The sequence below is a fragment of the Gossypium arboreum genome, chromosome 10 (genome assembly GCF_025698485.1).
Source record: "Gossypium arboreum isolate Shixiya-1 chromosome 10, ASM2569848v2, whole genome shotgun sequence".
NCBI lineage: Eukaryota > Viridiplantae > Streptophyta > Magnoliopsida > Malvales > Malvaceae > Gossypium > Gossypium arboreum.
This window is the reverse complement of record NC_069079.1, coordinates 84,953,459-84,969,878: the sequence shown is the minus strand read 5'-3', so window position 1 is coordinate 84,969,878 and position 16,420 is coordinate 84,953,459. Positions and strand designations below refer to the sequence as shown.

Genomic DNA, 16,420 nt, shown 5'->3' with positions numbered 1-16,420 from the left:
TGTGAACATGCATGTGTGAAAGTTTCATACTGTAATTTTGTCAATTGTATCTTTAATTATTAAACAGGACTTATGTGAGAAAATTTTGAAATGTGATAGGTAAATTTATAAGTGGTTTATTAATGCATGTTTTAAAGAGTTTGGACTTGCATGTCAAATGTCCCTTTTTGTTTATAGTGGCCAGCCATGTTGATGTTTATGACAATATATATGTATTATTTATTAGTCTTAAGGCAACTAAATGGCTTTATAATTTTTATAATATTGATGAATAATAAAAGAATAAAAATAAAAAAGGAAAGGTGAAGAAAACAAAGTTTCATCTTTGTTCTTCTTGGCCGATTGAAAAGAGAGAAAAGGGGTAAGACCTTCGGTCATCTTAAGCTTGAAACAACGTTAGTAAATTATGATAAATTTTGAAATGGTAGCTTATTTTAAGTTAATTACTAAGTTCCTTACTTAGCCCATGTTAAAATTTTGGAATTTAGTAATGATATGAGTATACGGCTACAAGTGAATTTTGTAGAGAATGAATGTTGTTTTCAAGTTTTAATGAAAAATTTGCAAATGGGTGATGTTTGATATAGTTTAATGTTCATATTAGTAGTTGACATGATAAAAAAAATTTGGCTTGTGTAGTTGTGAAACTTGCCGAATGTGAACTAGTGTAATCTTTGAGTAATGTTTGTGTGTTAAAGTAGTTGATGGCTTAGGTAGTATCTATAAGTGATTCGGTCATGGTTTTTGCATGAGTATAAAATATATATGTTTTGGAAAGGGGAATTTGGATTGATTTTATTACATGTATTATAAATTATGTTCGGCTATGATGGTATATTAAAGTATAATTAATCCGTTTTGATAGTATTATACAAGTGATAAATAAAAATAAGTAGAAGTGTATTGGTTAAATAAATATGATTATTAATTGACAAATGTCGTATGTGGTTTGTGATTAGTTTAATGACTAAGCAATGTGTTTTGTTTCGTTAAGGTTAAGTATGTGTTTGGTATATTAGTAAGTGTATATCATGTATGCATATGATTTGATTTAGCTGAATTTAAGTGGTAAACTTTATATTAAACTTATTTTAAGGATACGGTCATAATATACACATTTAACATAAATACATGTAAATTCGGTCATGAAATGGAATTGAATATGAAGGTTAAGTTTGCATAGTTAGGGCTGACTAGGTTATATATTAATCATAAATGGATCATATGCATATGAGTATGTATGTATTTGTGTGCGGCATTGTTGATAAATGGCAATAAGTAATGTGGTAAATGATTAATTTGTGATAGTCATATATAGGTATGAATATATGTATATATGTTTTATGCATGTACCATGTACTTATAGGGACAATCGGATGTATGGTTGAATTCATGCATATGAAAACATGATAAGTTACATGAATCCTTGTTTGTGGATGTGAATTAGATATTGATTAAATAAGTATGAAACCGATTCATGACATATTTTATAAAATATGTTATGTATTAGAGTTTTATATGATTGTCAAATGTGACTACTAAGAAGTAAAATTGAGTAAGTAATTTAAATAAATCTATTTTGTTTTATTAAGCTCAAGAGCAAAGGGGTCTAAATCAGATAAGGGAAAGGAGAAAGCGATCAGTACATTATCCATAGAATTCAAAATATCCGAGGTAAGTTTTAAGTAGTTTCCTTTAGTATATAATTGACGATGCCATTATAAGAGTATAGTAGGTAAATTGTGATCTTTGGCTTGCACTTGAATTAAGATGTATAATAGATAATGCATGTATATGACTTATAGTTTGATGGCCACTTTGAATTTAAGATTAAATGGTGAAGAGAATGAGTGATATGAGATATAACCATTGAGCTGAAATGTGAATGATGATGTGCGTATCGAGTTTATATTCGAATGTAATATACGACTATTAAGTGATAAGATGACTGAAATGTGTTAAAATATGATCAAATATGTATGAGATTGAAAATATATCCAGACATGAGGTCCGCAGGCTATATGCTGGAAAAATATCTGGACATGAGATCCGCAGGCTATATGCTAGAAATATATCCGGACATGAGATCCACAGGCTATATGCTAGAAATATATCCGGACTTGAGGTCCACAGGCTACGTGCTGGAAAAATATCCAGGTTAAAGACCCACAGGCTTATGCTAGTAATGTATTCTGAACTCTAAGATTTGACAGAACCGATGCCAGTAAGTTAAATAAGATTTCGACTTCGAATGTCAATGGTAAACATCATTGCGTAAGTATTTTATATTCTACATGTTAAGGTTCATGTTATGTGCTCATATTTGAATTGATTCTAAGTGATTTACTAGTATCAAAGAACGATATATATATATATGTGTGTGTGAATGAATTCGGCATTTGAGGATAAGACAACAATATAATTGGTTAATGTAAGTCACCATATGAAAGAATGTGATTAAAGGTATTATTATAATCTATGTAAATAGTTAAATATGTGCAAGAAGTCTTGTGTATACATACATACATATTCGGCCAAGGGGTTTTGTAACTAATGTACTGGTGTATATTTGGTCAAGTGAATTACAATTAGAATACAAGTTTTGTGATACTCAATGTTAAATTTTAATGACAAGCCTTAATAGTATGAATTGCTTAAAACTTACTAAGCCTCGAAAGCTTACTCTGTTTCTTATCTCTCTGTTTTATAGATTGTTGACTTTGGCCACCGACTCAGGGATCGTCCGTAGTTCATCGTACTATCGAACTTGTTGGTACAGTTATTTTGGTCTCGATATGGCATGTATAGGTTGGACTGTTGAATAAAAAAATATGTTTTGTAATTGTAAATATCTTGGCCGTATGAAAATGGCATTTATGACTTATAAATCTGTATGTATTCAGTTCGATTTATGCTTGTGTTGGTAGATTATGTGATAGAAATTAAATGTTTAGCTTGGTAATACCTCATAGCCTAAATAGGAGATCGGACACGGGCTAGGGGTGTTACATTTTATTAGTATCAGAGCTACGGTTTAGTCGATTCTAGGACTATTATAGCGTGTTTGAGTCTAGCTATACATTCCATAAAGTATTAATATGATAGTATGATGAATTCTGACAGTTAAAATTGTGTTTTCGTATAGTAATGGATTCCGATCCCAATCGAGCGGTAGCTAATGATGTTGAGAGTGTAACGCCTACTCCCGCGCATGGGACAGCGCCGATGGACTCTCAACCTATTACAAGCAATCAAAACGACGAAACTAGATAGGCTTTTTATAGTGTGATGAATGATTGGTTCAACCAATACATTCGAACTAATACAGCTATTCCACAACCCCCACTCCAGAATAATACGCCCCCTGCACCTACAATACCTCCGGTAATTGATCAAACAAGGTTAAATAAGCCTCTGGTTGATAGAATCAGAAAGCACGGGGCTACTGAATTTAAAGCTACAGATAGTGATGATGCCGAGCAAGATGAATTTTGGTTGGACAACACTATTCGAGTACTTGATGAACTATCTTGCACACCCGATGAATGCCTGAATTGTGCTATATCCCTACTACGTGATTCTGCTTACTATTGGTGGAACACATTGGTTTCTGTTGTACCAGAGAATGGGTGACGTGGGAGTTCTTCCAAACTAAATTTTGAAAAAAATATATCAGTCAGAGGTTCATTGATCAGAAACGAAAAGAATTTCTTGAGCTTAAACAGGGTTCCATGTCAGTTACCGATTATGAACGGAAGTTTGTCAGAATCAGTAGATATGCTCGGGAATATGTATCGTCTGAGGCTATTAGGTGTAAACATTTTGAAGATGGGCTGAATGAAGATATAAAGATGTTTGTTGGCATTCTTGAAATACGAGAGTTCGTATTACTTGTCGAGCGAGCTTGCAAAGCCGAAGAACTTAGTAAAGAAAAAAGGAAAGCTGATGTCGAAGCTGGAGAATTTCGTAAAAGATCTTCAAGAAAGTCTTTTTAGCAATCATTGAAGAAATTTTGAGATGATTTAGGCCGATCAAAGAATACTTCGGGTTTTTCCAGACGAGACCACGATTGACCCCCTGTGAGTACACGAGCCACTTCAGTTGCCAGTGTTGGAAATGATCGTCGGGATAGGACAGAGTGCAAGTATTGTGGTAAATGGCATTTCTCTTTTCACTCTACTAGTAATTTAATTGGAGCTTGAACCCGAGTTTCGGTGATGTTGAATCCACTTTTTTTGTTTTGGGGAGTTGTAGATTTCATGACCGCTCCTGTTATAAATGCGGATCAGCCGACCACTTTATTAAGGACTGCCTGAGATTGTCTAAACAGAATATGAATCAGAGTGGGAAATCGAGTACTACAGCACGAGGTAGACCACCTAGGAATACGGGGAATGCTAGTGGCGGTCAGAGAGTGTCTAGAGATGCTACAACCAGATCCGAGGCTCGTGCTCCTGCGAGAGCTTATGCTATACGCGCACGCGAGGATGCTTCTTCGCCTGATGTTATTACTGGTACTTTCACTCTCTTTGATACTGATGTGATTGCTTTGATTGACCCTGGTTCTACTCATTCATATGTATGTGAGACTTTAGCATCCAGTAAGACTCTACCTGTGACAGCCTTAAAACGACCCTAGTCGAAATATGGTTTCGGGACCACAAAACCGAGGCATAAAAATAATTTAATATTTATTTTATTGCCTATAATGTGTGTTAACCCATGTGTGACATTTTTTATGCTTTGATTTAGAGTTATAAATGTGAATTTCACTAGAAAGGACCTAGTAGTAAACTTTAAAAGTATGATGGGGAAATGTGTGATGACTAATTAAAGCATGCATGCAAAACAATGGACTTGCATGTCAAATTCCCCCCCCAATAGCTAGTGGCCGGCCATGACAAGGAATTATGGGCAAAAATCATGTCATGAAACATGTTTGGTAAGTGGGTTATGTTGGAATAAATAAAATAAGGAGTATGGAATAAAAAAAAATGTGTGTGTGTGAAGGCGTCTCCTCCCCATTGCTTAGTGTAGGTAGGAAAGAAAACAAAAATTTTGTTCATCCATTTTCACTCTCTTTTGGCCAAAATACTAAGAATAAGGAGGAGTTTTGCTTCATACTTGGTTTGGAAGAGGATTAGGAAGAGGTTGGCTATACTTGCATCAAGATTAAGGTATGTTTGAGGTTGTGCCATGAGATTCATGCATGTTTTTAGTTGCTAGCTTGATGTTCTTGTTAGCCCATGGTTCAAATCTTTGTTATGTCATGGGAATGAAATTGCCAAAGTGAATATGGTGTTAATGCCATTGCATGCTAAATATCAAGCTTGATAATGATACATGTGATGGAGGATTGAGGATTCTTAGATTTTCTTTTAGCATTTTTTTGAATGAGATACTAAGTTCTTTGTTTTACCATGACCAAATTGAAATGGTATGGTGTTGTGGTATTCGGCCATGTTATATCCATAAATATGATTCATGCATGTTGCATGGTAAGTAAGATTTAAGCTTTGGATATGTGTATATATTTGGATATAAGCCACTTGAGAATTCGGCTCTAGCATATATATATGTATATATTGTGACAGCCCAAAATTGACCCTAGTCGGAATGTGGTTTCGAGACCACAAAATCGAGGCGTAAAAATAATTTAAAATTTATTTTGATGCCTATAATATGTGTGTATTCATGTGTGACATTTTTGATGGTTCGATTTAGTGTTATAAAGGTGAATTTCACTAGAAAGGACCTAGTAGTAAACTTTGAAAGTATGATGGGGAAATGTGTGATGACTAGTTGAAAATGCATGCAAAATTAAGGATTTGCATGTCAAATTCCCAAAGATGGCATAGTGGCGGCCATGACATGGTTTATGGGCAAAGAAAACATGTTGAAACATGTTTTGTTAATGCATGATGTATTAAATGATAAAAAATTAATGATGTTGGATGAGAAATAAAAAATGTGTGAGTGTGGCATTTCCCCCCATTGCCGTGCAAGTGAAAGAAGAACAAGAAAAAATTGTTCATCCTTGTTCTTTCCTTTTGGCCGAAAATACTAAGGGAGGAGATAGGAGTTTTGCTTCATGCTTGGTTTGGAAGAGAACAAGAAGGAGATTTAGCTATACTTGTATCAAGATTAAGGTATGTTTGAGGTTGTGTCATGAAGTTCATGCTTGTTTTGGTTGCTAACTTGATGTGCATGTTAGCCATGGTTCAAATCCTTGTTATGCCATGAAAATGGTATTTGGCCAAGGTTGATATTGTGTTAAAGCCATTGCATGCTAAATGTGAAGCTTGTTGATGATGCATGTAATGATGGATTGACTACTCTTGAAATTTCTTTTAGTATTCTTGAGTAGGGCATTGAAATCTTTGTTTAACCATGACCGAAGTTGAAAGGGTATGGTTGTGATGTATTCGCCATGGAGCATTCATGAGCATGATTTATGCTTGTTACTTGAATGGTAAAAATTTGTGTTCTAGATGGTTATGAACACCTTGAGATTGACCATGCACCTATATGTGTATATGTTTGCACATGATGTTTTGGTTATGAAGTAAGTGATAAATATGTTTGCTTAAAGAAGAAAATGTTGAAGAATGGTTGTGAAATTGCAAGTACATTCGGCCTAGTACACATATGATGTGAAAATCTTGGAATTTATTGTTGATTTGGTGCAAGTATGACTAAGTATAATCGGCCATATGAGTGCTTGATGCTATATTATAAGTATTGAGCTACAATATGTAAAGCATTAGCTAGTAAAATGTGTGCCATTCATGTGTGGTGTTAAACATGTAATTGGCCTCAACATCAACATGCATAATCGGCCATGAATGAGTGCCTAAGAGGTTGTGTTGTTCGCCATGAGTAAGCATGTTGAAGGCTTTGTGTGTTAAGTCGATTCATGAATTCGTACTTATGTGACTTTAATGTCTAGTGAATATATGTGGGCTAAGTGCCTTGAGTTCTTCTTTTCGATACTCAAATGATTGAATCAAATTATTTGTTAAATTAAGCTCAAGAGCAAAGGGGACCAAATCCGATAAAGGGAAGGAAAAAGTAGTCGAATAGCCATCGGAATCGTTCGACAACATCCGAGGTAAGTTTTGAGTATCGAAACTTAGATTTTGATTCGCTTGAATGAAGTAATAAGCAATCGAAATTCGCCCTTGTATATAGCCATTGAGCGAAATGATATTTTGTTAAGCGAATTGTGCATAAAAGTTTTGTTGTGAAAATGAAACAAAGATGTGCATGAATGTTCGAGTGATATCCGGGCTAAGCCCAAGGCAATTGTCGCGAATTGTGATATCCGGGCTAAGCCGAAGGCAATTGTGCGACTATGATATCGGGCTAAGCCCAAGGCAATTGTGCGAGTTGTGATATCCGGGTTAAGTCCGAAGGCATTTGTGCGGGTTACCATAACCGGCTATGTCCCGAAGGTGTTTTGAACAGTAGCTATATCCGGATAAACTCCGAAGGTATGTGATTCGAAATTTATAAGCTGCTGGAAAATTTTCAGTTAATGCACTTGTGAAATTCCCAACAAGGTATGTTTTGTGTGTGCTTTGCACACTATGAGTAAGTCGTTGAATATTCGCTCCAATGATAAACGAGCTATCGGCCTTAACTAAGCCGTTGTTTGTGTATGAAAATAAGAGTTGGGATTGTGAAGTAAGCATGTCTTTGAGAAATTGTGCATATGAATTATTGTTTAGTTACTTGAATGCTATGCTTTGGTTGTGTGTATATTATGGCTCGAAACTTACTAAGCATAAATTGCTTACTCCGTTTCTTTGTTTCTCTGTTATAGATTTTGCTCGTTAGCGATTGGATTCAGGATCATAGAAGTTGAAGTCAACCACACTATCAAAGCCCTTTTTGGTACTCCTTTAGTTGAGTTCGGATATGGCATGTATAGGACCACCCTCGGTTGTTTTTAAGTACTTGTGATGTATATGTGTACGGCCATGCGAAAATGGTTCGTAAAAGTGGAGTATGGAATTTGACCATATGTGGTTTGTAATTATATTTGGTTTCATGATGTGATTATGGTTTGGAATGAGAGAGTTGGTCACATGATCAGCCATTGGAATGGCTAAATATGATCACATGTGGACCTAAGTATGACTAGACTATAGTTGGTCCATGGGAACTACAATATAGGTAAAGCCTACCTTAAAAACAGAGGCTGCCAGCTGCAGTGACGTGGATGTGAAAAATCACAAAAATTTGTAGGAATGGTGTTAAATAGTGAATAAATTATGTGATCGAACCTTGACGAGTCTATTTTCATATGAAAGTAACGAAACGATCATATGATCAGTATACCGAGAGATATTAAAGTTCTCGTGAGACAGGGCCGGAACTGTTTCTGGGTCCCCTATCGCGGCTTTGAAAATTTGCCATAAATTATCCAGAATGAATTAGAAGTCATGCCTTATATGTGCAGATTCCTTTTTGAGTATAGTTTCATTGGAAACAAACGGTATCAGTATTGAAACCCTGTACAGAGAGATATTCAAGTTGTAACGCGCGAAGGTCAGTGTAGTCGACCCCTGTAACATGGGCGACTTTAACTAATAAACTGTACCAATTGGCCCTACCAAAAATTCTAGAAATAAATCCATGGATGGATATATGAGTCTAAATTCAGGTAAAATTTACAGAATCAGTTTCCAAGTTGTGAAACTCGAGATATGCTTTTTAAGGCGACAGTGATGCAGTTTTCCAGCTTGCCTGGGAATGTCAAATTGGTCGGTGCCATAAGTGGTTTTGGCTTGTTAACCCCTCGTGTCCGACACCGGCAACGGTCTCGGGTTCGGGGTGTTACAATTTTATTGGTACCAGAGCTACAGTTTAGTCGATTCTAGGACTACCGTGATATGTTTGGGGTCTAGCTATACATGCCATTAAGTGATGAATTGATAGTGTGGTGATTTTTGACCATTTGACTTTGTGTTTGTGTATAGCAATGGATCCCGATCCCAACCGAGCAATAGCTGATGATGTGGAGAGTGTGGCGCCTGCTCCCGCGCAAGGGACAGCGCCGGCGGACTCTCAACCTATTGCCAGCAATCCGAATGATGAGGCTAAGCAAGCCTTTTATAGTGTGATGAATGATTGGTTTAACCAATACATTCGAACTAACACGGCTGTTCCACAACCTCCATTCCCGACTAATGCAACCCCCGCACCTACAATACCTCCGGTAACTGACCAAGTAAGGTCAAGTAAGCCCCCAGTCTACAGGATTCGAAAACATGGGGCCACTGAATTTAAAGCTACGGATGATGACGATGCCGAGCAAGCTGAATTTTGGATGGACAACACTATCCGGGTGCTCGATGAGCTATCTTGTACACCCGATGAATGCTTAAAGTGTACTATCTCCTTGCTACGCGATTCCGCCTACTATTGGTGGAGTACTCTGACTTCTGTTGTGCCTAGAGAGTAAGTAACTTGGGAGTTCTTTCTAACCGAGTTCCGAAAGAAGTATATCAGTCAGAGATTTATGGACCAAAAACGAAAGGAATTCCTTGATCTTAAGCAAGGTTCCATGTCGGTTACCGACTACGAACAAAAATTTGCGAGGCTTAGCCAGATGCAGCTGAGTGCATTTCTTCAGAAGCTGTGATGTGTAAACGCTTCGAAGATGGACTGAACGATGATATAAAGCTGTATGTTGGCATTTTGGAAATCCGAGAGTTTGTGGCTCTTGTCGAGCGAACGTGCAAAGCCGAGGAGCTCAGTATGGAGAAAAGAAAAGCTGAAGTAGGAGCAAGGGAGTTTCGTAAGAGGTCTTCGGGGAAGCCCTTCCCACAGTCATCAAAGAAATTTAGAGATGGCTTAGGCCGGTCTAGAGACATTTCGGACTTTTCTAGACGAGACCGCGATCGACCCCCTATGGGCACGCTGAGTCACTTGATCGCCAAATGTTGGCAATGATCGTCGAGACAAAGCGGAGTGCCAATATTGTGGCAAATGGCATTCTGGGAGTTGTAGATTCTGTGACCGCTCCTGTTACAAGTGCGGATCAATCGATCATTTCATTAAGGATTGCCCGAGCTTATCTAGACAAAACGTAAATCAAAGTGGGAACCCGAGTGCTACCACAACTCGAGATAGGCCGTCTAGAAACACGGGCAATGCTAGTGGCGGTCAGAGAGGATCTAGAGATGCCACCATCGATCTGAGGCTCGTGCTCTCGCTAGGACTTATGCCATACGCCAAGCCGCGAGGATCTTTGCCTCACCGGATGTTATTACCGGTATCCTCACTCTTTTCGATACTAATGTGATTGCTTTGATTGACCCCGGTTCTACTCATTCTTATATATGCGAAACCTTAGCATCCAAAGAAGACTTTGCCCATTGAGTCTCTTGAGTTTGTAATCTGGTGTCAAACCCTTGGGTCATTACATGCTCGTCAACAAAGTGTGTAAGAAAAGTCCCCTAGTATTTTGAGGTTCTTGTTTTCCGGCGGACTTGATGCTTTTGCCATTCGATGAATTCGACGTTATTCTTGGTTTGGATTGGTTGACCATGCACGATGCGGTTGTAAATTGCAAAAGCAAGACTATTGATCTGAGGTGCACGAATAACGAGTTAATTCGGGTTGAGTCTACGGACTTAAAGGGATTGCCAGCTGTAATATCAGCAATGTTGGCTCAGAAATACGTAAGAAAGGGGTGTGAAGCATTCCTTGCGTATGTTCTAGATGACAAGGAGTTAGAAAAGAAACCCGAATCTGTGCCAGTGGTTTGTGAATACCCGGATGTTTTCCCTGAAGAATTGCCGGGTTTACCACCTTTCGGAAATAGAGTTTGGCATCGAATTGGTACCTGGTACCATTCCAATTTCGATAGCTCCGTATCGTATGGCACCAACGGAATTAAAGGAGTTGAAAGCTCAGTTGCAAGAATTGGTGGATAGAGGTGTTGCTCACCCGAGTTTTTCACCTTAAAAGTGCGCGGTGTTGTTTGTGAAAAGAAGGATGGAACCATGAGGTCGTGCATCGACTATCGTCAGCTTAATAAAGCGATGATAAAGAACAAATACCCGTTACCGCGTATCGATGACTTGTTCGATGAACTGAAGGGAGCTTCAGTGTTCTCGAAAATAGATTTGAGATCGGGCTATTATCAATTGTGAATTCGAGATTCGGATGTACCCAAGACTGCCTTCAGAACGAGATATGGTCACTACGAGTTCCTAGTGATGCCATTCGGGCTTACTAATGCCCCTGCGGTATTTATGGATTTAATGAATCGGATCTTCAGACCATACTTGGATCGGTTTGTAGTCGTGTTCATTGATGACATCTTGGTCTATTCAAGAAATGAGACCGAACATGCTGAACACCGAGGTTAGTCTTTGGAAATTCTACGGGATAAGCAATTATATGCTAAGTTCAAGCAAGTGTGAGTTCGGTTAAGAGAGGTTAGCTTCTTGGGGCATGTGATATCTCAGATCGGGTATTCGAGTCGACCGAACAAAATTTCAGCCATACTTAATTGGAAGCCTCAGAAATATTCTTGAGGTTCGAGCTTTTTGGGGCTTGCCGGTTATTACCGACGATTTGTATAAGGTTTTTCAACGATAGCCACGCCGATGAAGCTTACTCCAAAAGGATGTTAAGTTGAATGGACGGAGAAATGTCGAAAAGTTTCGATCAATCAAGACTTATTTGACTAAAGCCCCAATTCTAGTGCAACTCGAATCTGGCAAAGAGTTTGTCATCTATAGTGACGCCTCCCTACTTGGGTTAGGTTGCGTATTGATACAAGAAGGTCGAGTTGTGACCTATGCGTCGAGGCAATTAAAGCCACATGAGAAAAATTATCCGACCCATGGTCTCGAATTGGCTGCCATCATATTCGCCTTAAAGATATGGCGACATTACTTATTTGGTGAGAAGTGCCATGTGTATTCGGATCATAAAAGTCTCAAATATTTGATGACTCAAAGAGACTTAAATCTGCGACAAAGACGTTGGCTCGAGCTGTTAAAGGATTATGAGTGGTCATTGACTATCACCGGGAGGCGAATGTGGTTGAGGATGCCTTAAGTCGTAAATCATTATTCACTTTACGAGCGATGAATGTGCACTTGTCCGCTTCGATCCGACAATGTGTCGATGTGAATTGAAAGCCAAACCATTATTGATACATCAAATTCGTGAAGCTCGTAAAGTCGACGACGAGTTGGCTGCAAAGCGGGCCGAGTGTGTTCGAACAAGGACTCGGAGTTTCAAATCGATGATGACGATTGTTTGAGGTTCAGAGTCGTCTGTGTGTTCCAAAGAATTGAACTTATTTCGATATCTTGAACGAAGCCCATTGTAGCCGAATGGCGAACCACCCGGAGTACGAAGATGTACAACGATTTGAAACGTCGGTTTTGGTGGCATGGTATGAAACGAGACATCTCCGACTTTGTTTGAGATGTTTAATATGTCAACAAGTGAAAGCGGAACATCAAGTGCCTTGAGATTACTTCACCGATCACGATACCCGAGTGGAAGTGGGATACAAGGTCTATTGTGACCGCCATTGTCGATGAAGTAAGAAGGATGCGATTTGGGTCGTTGTAGATAGATTGACTAAGTCGGCTCACTTTGTCCCGTGACGTACGTTTTTCAATGGACAAACTAGCCGAATCAGACGTTTCTCGATTGTGAGATTACACGGGTGCCTACTTCCATCGTGTCGATAGAGATCCGAGATTTACCTCGCGATTTTGGAAGAAGTTGCAAGAAGCTTTGGGTACCAAGTTGCATTTCAAGACCGCTTTTCACCCCAAACCGATGGTCAATCCGAGCGGATAATTGAGATACTTGAGGATATGTTAAGATGTTGCATCCTCGAGTTCGATGGTTCATGGGAACAGTGTTTGCCTTTGATTGAATTCGCCACAACAATAGTTTTCAATCAAGTATTAAGATGGCACCTTATGAGGCTTTGTACGCGATTAGTAAATGCCGTACACCATTGTTTTGGACCGAGCTCGGTGAAAGCAAAATTTTCGGGTGGATTTGATTAGAGATCTTTGAACAGAAGTGAAAGTAATCCGTGAAAGTCGAAGATAGCCTCCGATCGTCGAAGTCGACGCGGTCCGAAGCGTAAAGACATCGAGAATCGGGGAGATAAAGTGTTTCTCAGGTTTCGCCTTGGAAAAAGATACTCAGATTCGGCCGTAAGGGCAAGTTGAGCCCGAGGTTCATTGGGCCATATGAGATATCCGAGCGAGTCGGTTCAGTTGCGTCTCGTTTGATATTGCCCCCTGAACTCGAAAAGATTTACGATGTCTTTCATGTTTCGATGCTTCGACGCTATAGATCTGATCCATCGCACGTGGTTAGTCCATCGGAGGTTGAAATTCAAGCCAATATGAGTTATGAGAAAGAACCGGTTCGTATCCTATCACGTGAAGTGAAAGAGTTGCGAAACAAGCGGGTTCCGCTAGTGAAAGTGTTATGGCTCAAACACGGGATAGAAGAAGCTACTTGGGAAACCGAGAACTCTATGAAAGAGCGATACCCAACCCTATTTACGGTAAGATTTTCGGGACGAAAATTTCTTAAGTGGGGAGAGTTGTGACAGCCCAAAATTGACCCTAGTCGGAATGTGGTTTCGAGACCACAAAATCGAGGCGAAAAATAATTTAAAATTTATTTTGATGCCTATAATATGTGTGTATTCATGTGTGACATTTTGATGGTTCGATTTAGTGTTATAAAGGTGAATTTCACTAGAAAGGACCTAGTAGTAAACTTTGAAAGTATGATGGGAAATGTGTGATGACTAGTTGAAAATGCATGCAAAATTAAGGGATTTGCATGTCAAATTCCCCAAAGATGGCATAGTGGCGGCCATGACATGGTTTATGGGCAAAAAAACATGTTGAAACATGTTTTGTTAATGCATGATGTATTAAATGATAAAAAATTAATGATGTTGGATGAGAAATAAAAAATGTGTGTGAGTGTGGCATTTCCCCCATTGCCGTGCAAGTGAAAGAAGAACAACAAAAATTGTTCATCCTTGTTCTTTCCTTTTGGCCGAAAATACTAAGGGAGGAGATAGGAGTTTTGCTTCATGCCCGGTTTGGAAGAGAACAAGAAGGAGATTTAGCTATACTTGTATCAAGATTAAGGTATGTTTGAGGTTGTGTCATGAAGTTCATGCTTGTTTTGGTTGCTAACTTGATGTCCATGTTAGCCATGGTTCAAATCCTTGTTATGCCATGAAAATGGTATTTGGCCAAGGTTGATATTGTGTTAAAGCCATTGCATGCTAAATGTGAAGCTTGTTGATGATGCATATAATGATGGATTGACTACTCTTGAAATTTCTTTTAGTATTCTTGAGTAGGGCATTGAAATCTTTGTTTAACCATGACCGAAGTTGAAAGGGTATGGTTGTGATGTATTCGCCATGGTGCATTCATGAGCATGATTTATGCTTGTTACTTGAATGGTAAAAATTTGTGTTCTAGATGGTTATGAACACCTTGAGATTCGGCCATGCACCTATATGTGTATATGTTTGCACATGATGTTTTGGTTATGAAGTAAGTGATAAATATGTTTGCTTAAAGAAGAAAATGTTGAAGAATGGTTGTGAAATTGCAAGTACATTCGCCTAGTACACATATGATGTGAAAATCTTGGAATTTATTGTTGATTTGGTGCAAGTATGACTAAGTATAATCGGCCATATGAGTGCTTGATGCTATATTATAAGTATTGAGCTACAATATGTAAAGCATTAGCTAGTAAAATGTGTGCCATTCATGTGTGGTGTTAAACATGTAATTGGCCTCAACATCAACATGCATAATCGGCCATGAATGAGTGCCTAAGAGGTTGTGTTGTTCGCCATGAGTAAGCATGTTGAAGGCTTTGTGTGTTAAGTCGATTCATGAATTCGTACTTATGTGACTTTAATGTCTAGTGAATATATGTGGGCTAAGTGCCTTGAGTTCTTCTTTTCGATACTCAAATGATTGAATCAAATTATTTGTTAAATTAAGCTCAAGAGCAAAGGGGGACCAAATCCGATAAAGGGAAGGAAAAAGTAGTCGAATAGCCATCGGAATCGTTCGACAACATCCGAGGTAAGTTTTCGAGTATCGAAACTTAGATTTTGATTCGATTGAATGAAGTAATAAGCAATCGAAATTCGCCTTGTATATGGCCATTGAGCCGAAATGATATTTTGTTAAGTGAATTGTGCATAAAAGTTTTGTTGTGAAAATGAAACAAAGATGTGCATGAATGTTCGAGTGATATCCGGCTAAGCCCAAGGCAATTGTGCGACCAGATATCCGGCTAAGCCCAAGGCAATTGCGCTGAGCTATGATATCGGGCTAAGCCCGAAGGCAATTGTGCGAGTTGTGATATCCGGTTAAGTCCCGAAGGCATTTGTGCGGGTTACCATAACCGGCTATGTCCCGAAGGTGTTTTGAACGAGTAGCTATATCCGGATAAACTCCAAGGTATGTGATTCAAATTTATAAGCTGCTGGAAAATTTTCAGTTAATGCACTTGTGAAATTCCCAACAAGGTATGTTTTGTGTGTGCTTTGCACACTATGAGTAAGTCGTTGAATATTCGCTCCAATGATAAACGAGCTATCGGCCTTAACTAAGCCGTTGTTTGTGTATGAAAATAAGAGTTGGGATTGTGAAGTAAGCATGTCTTTGAGAAATTGTGCATATGAATTATTGTTTAGCTACTTGAATGCTATGCTTTGGTTGTGTGTATATTATGGCTCAAACTTACTAAGCATAAATTGCTTACTCCGTTTCTTTGTTTCTCTGTTATAGATTTTGCTCGTTAGCGATCGGATTCGGGATCATAGAAGTTGAAGTCAACCACACTATCAAAGCCCTTTTTGGTACTCCTTTAGTTGAGTTCGGATATGGCATGTATAGGACCACCCTCGGTTGTTTTTAAGTACTTGTGATGTATATGTGTACGGCCATGCGAAAATGGTTCGTAAAAGTGGAGTATGGAATTTGACCATATGTGGTTTGTAATTATATTTGGTTTCATGATGTGATTATGGTTTGGAATGAGAGAGTTGGTCACATGATCAGCCATTGGAATGGCTAAATATGATCACATGTGGACCTAAGTATGACTAGACTATAGTTGGTCCATGGGAACTACAATATAGGTAAAGCCTACCTTAAAAACAGAGGCTGCCAGCTGCAGTGACGTGGATGTGAAAAATCACCAAAATTTGTAGGAATGGTGTTAAATAGTGAATAAATTATGTGATCGAACCTTGACGAGTCTATTTTCATATGAAAGTAACGAAACGATCATATGATCAGTATACCGAGAGATATTAAAGTTCTCATGAGACAGGGCCGGAACGGTTTCTGGGTCCCCTGTCGCG

The 16,420-nt window shown here is 38.5% G+C and overlaps 1 long non-coding RNA gene across 1 annotated transcript; it reads left to right on the top strand.

The window, feature by feature from the left end:
• The first annotated feature begins 15,003 nt into the window (after nucleotides 1-15,003).
• Nucleotides 15,004-16,304, top strand: LOC128281412 (uncharacterized). The gene is made up of 2 exons (XR_008271617.1): nucleotides 15,004-15,131; nucleotides 15,843-16,304. It is a non-coding gene; the product is annotated as an uncharacterized LOC128281412 (long non-coding RNA).
• The last annotated feature ends 116 nt before the right edge of the window (nucleotides 16,305-16,420 follow it).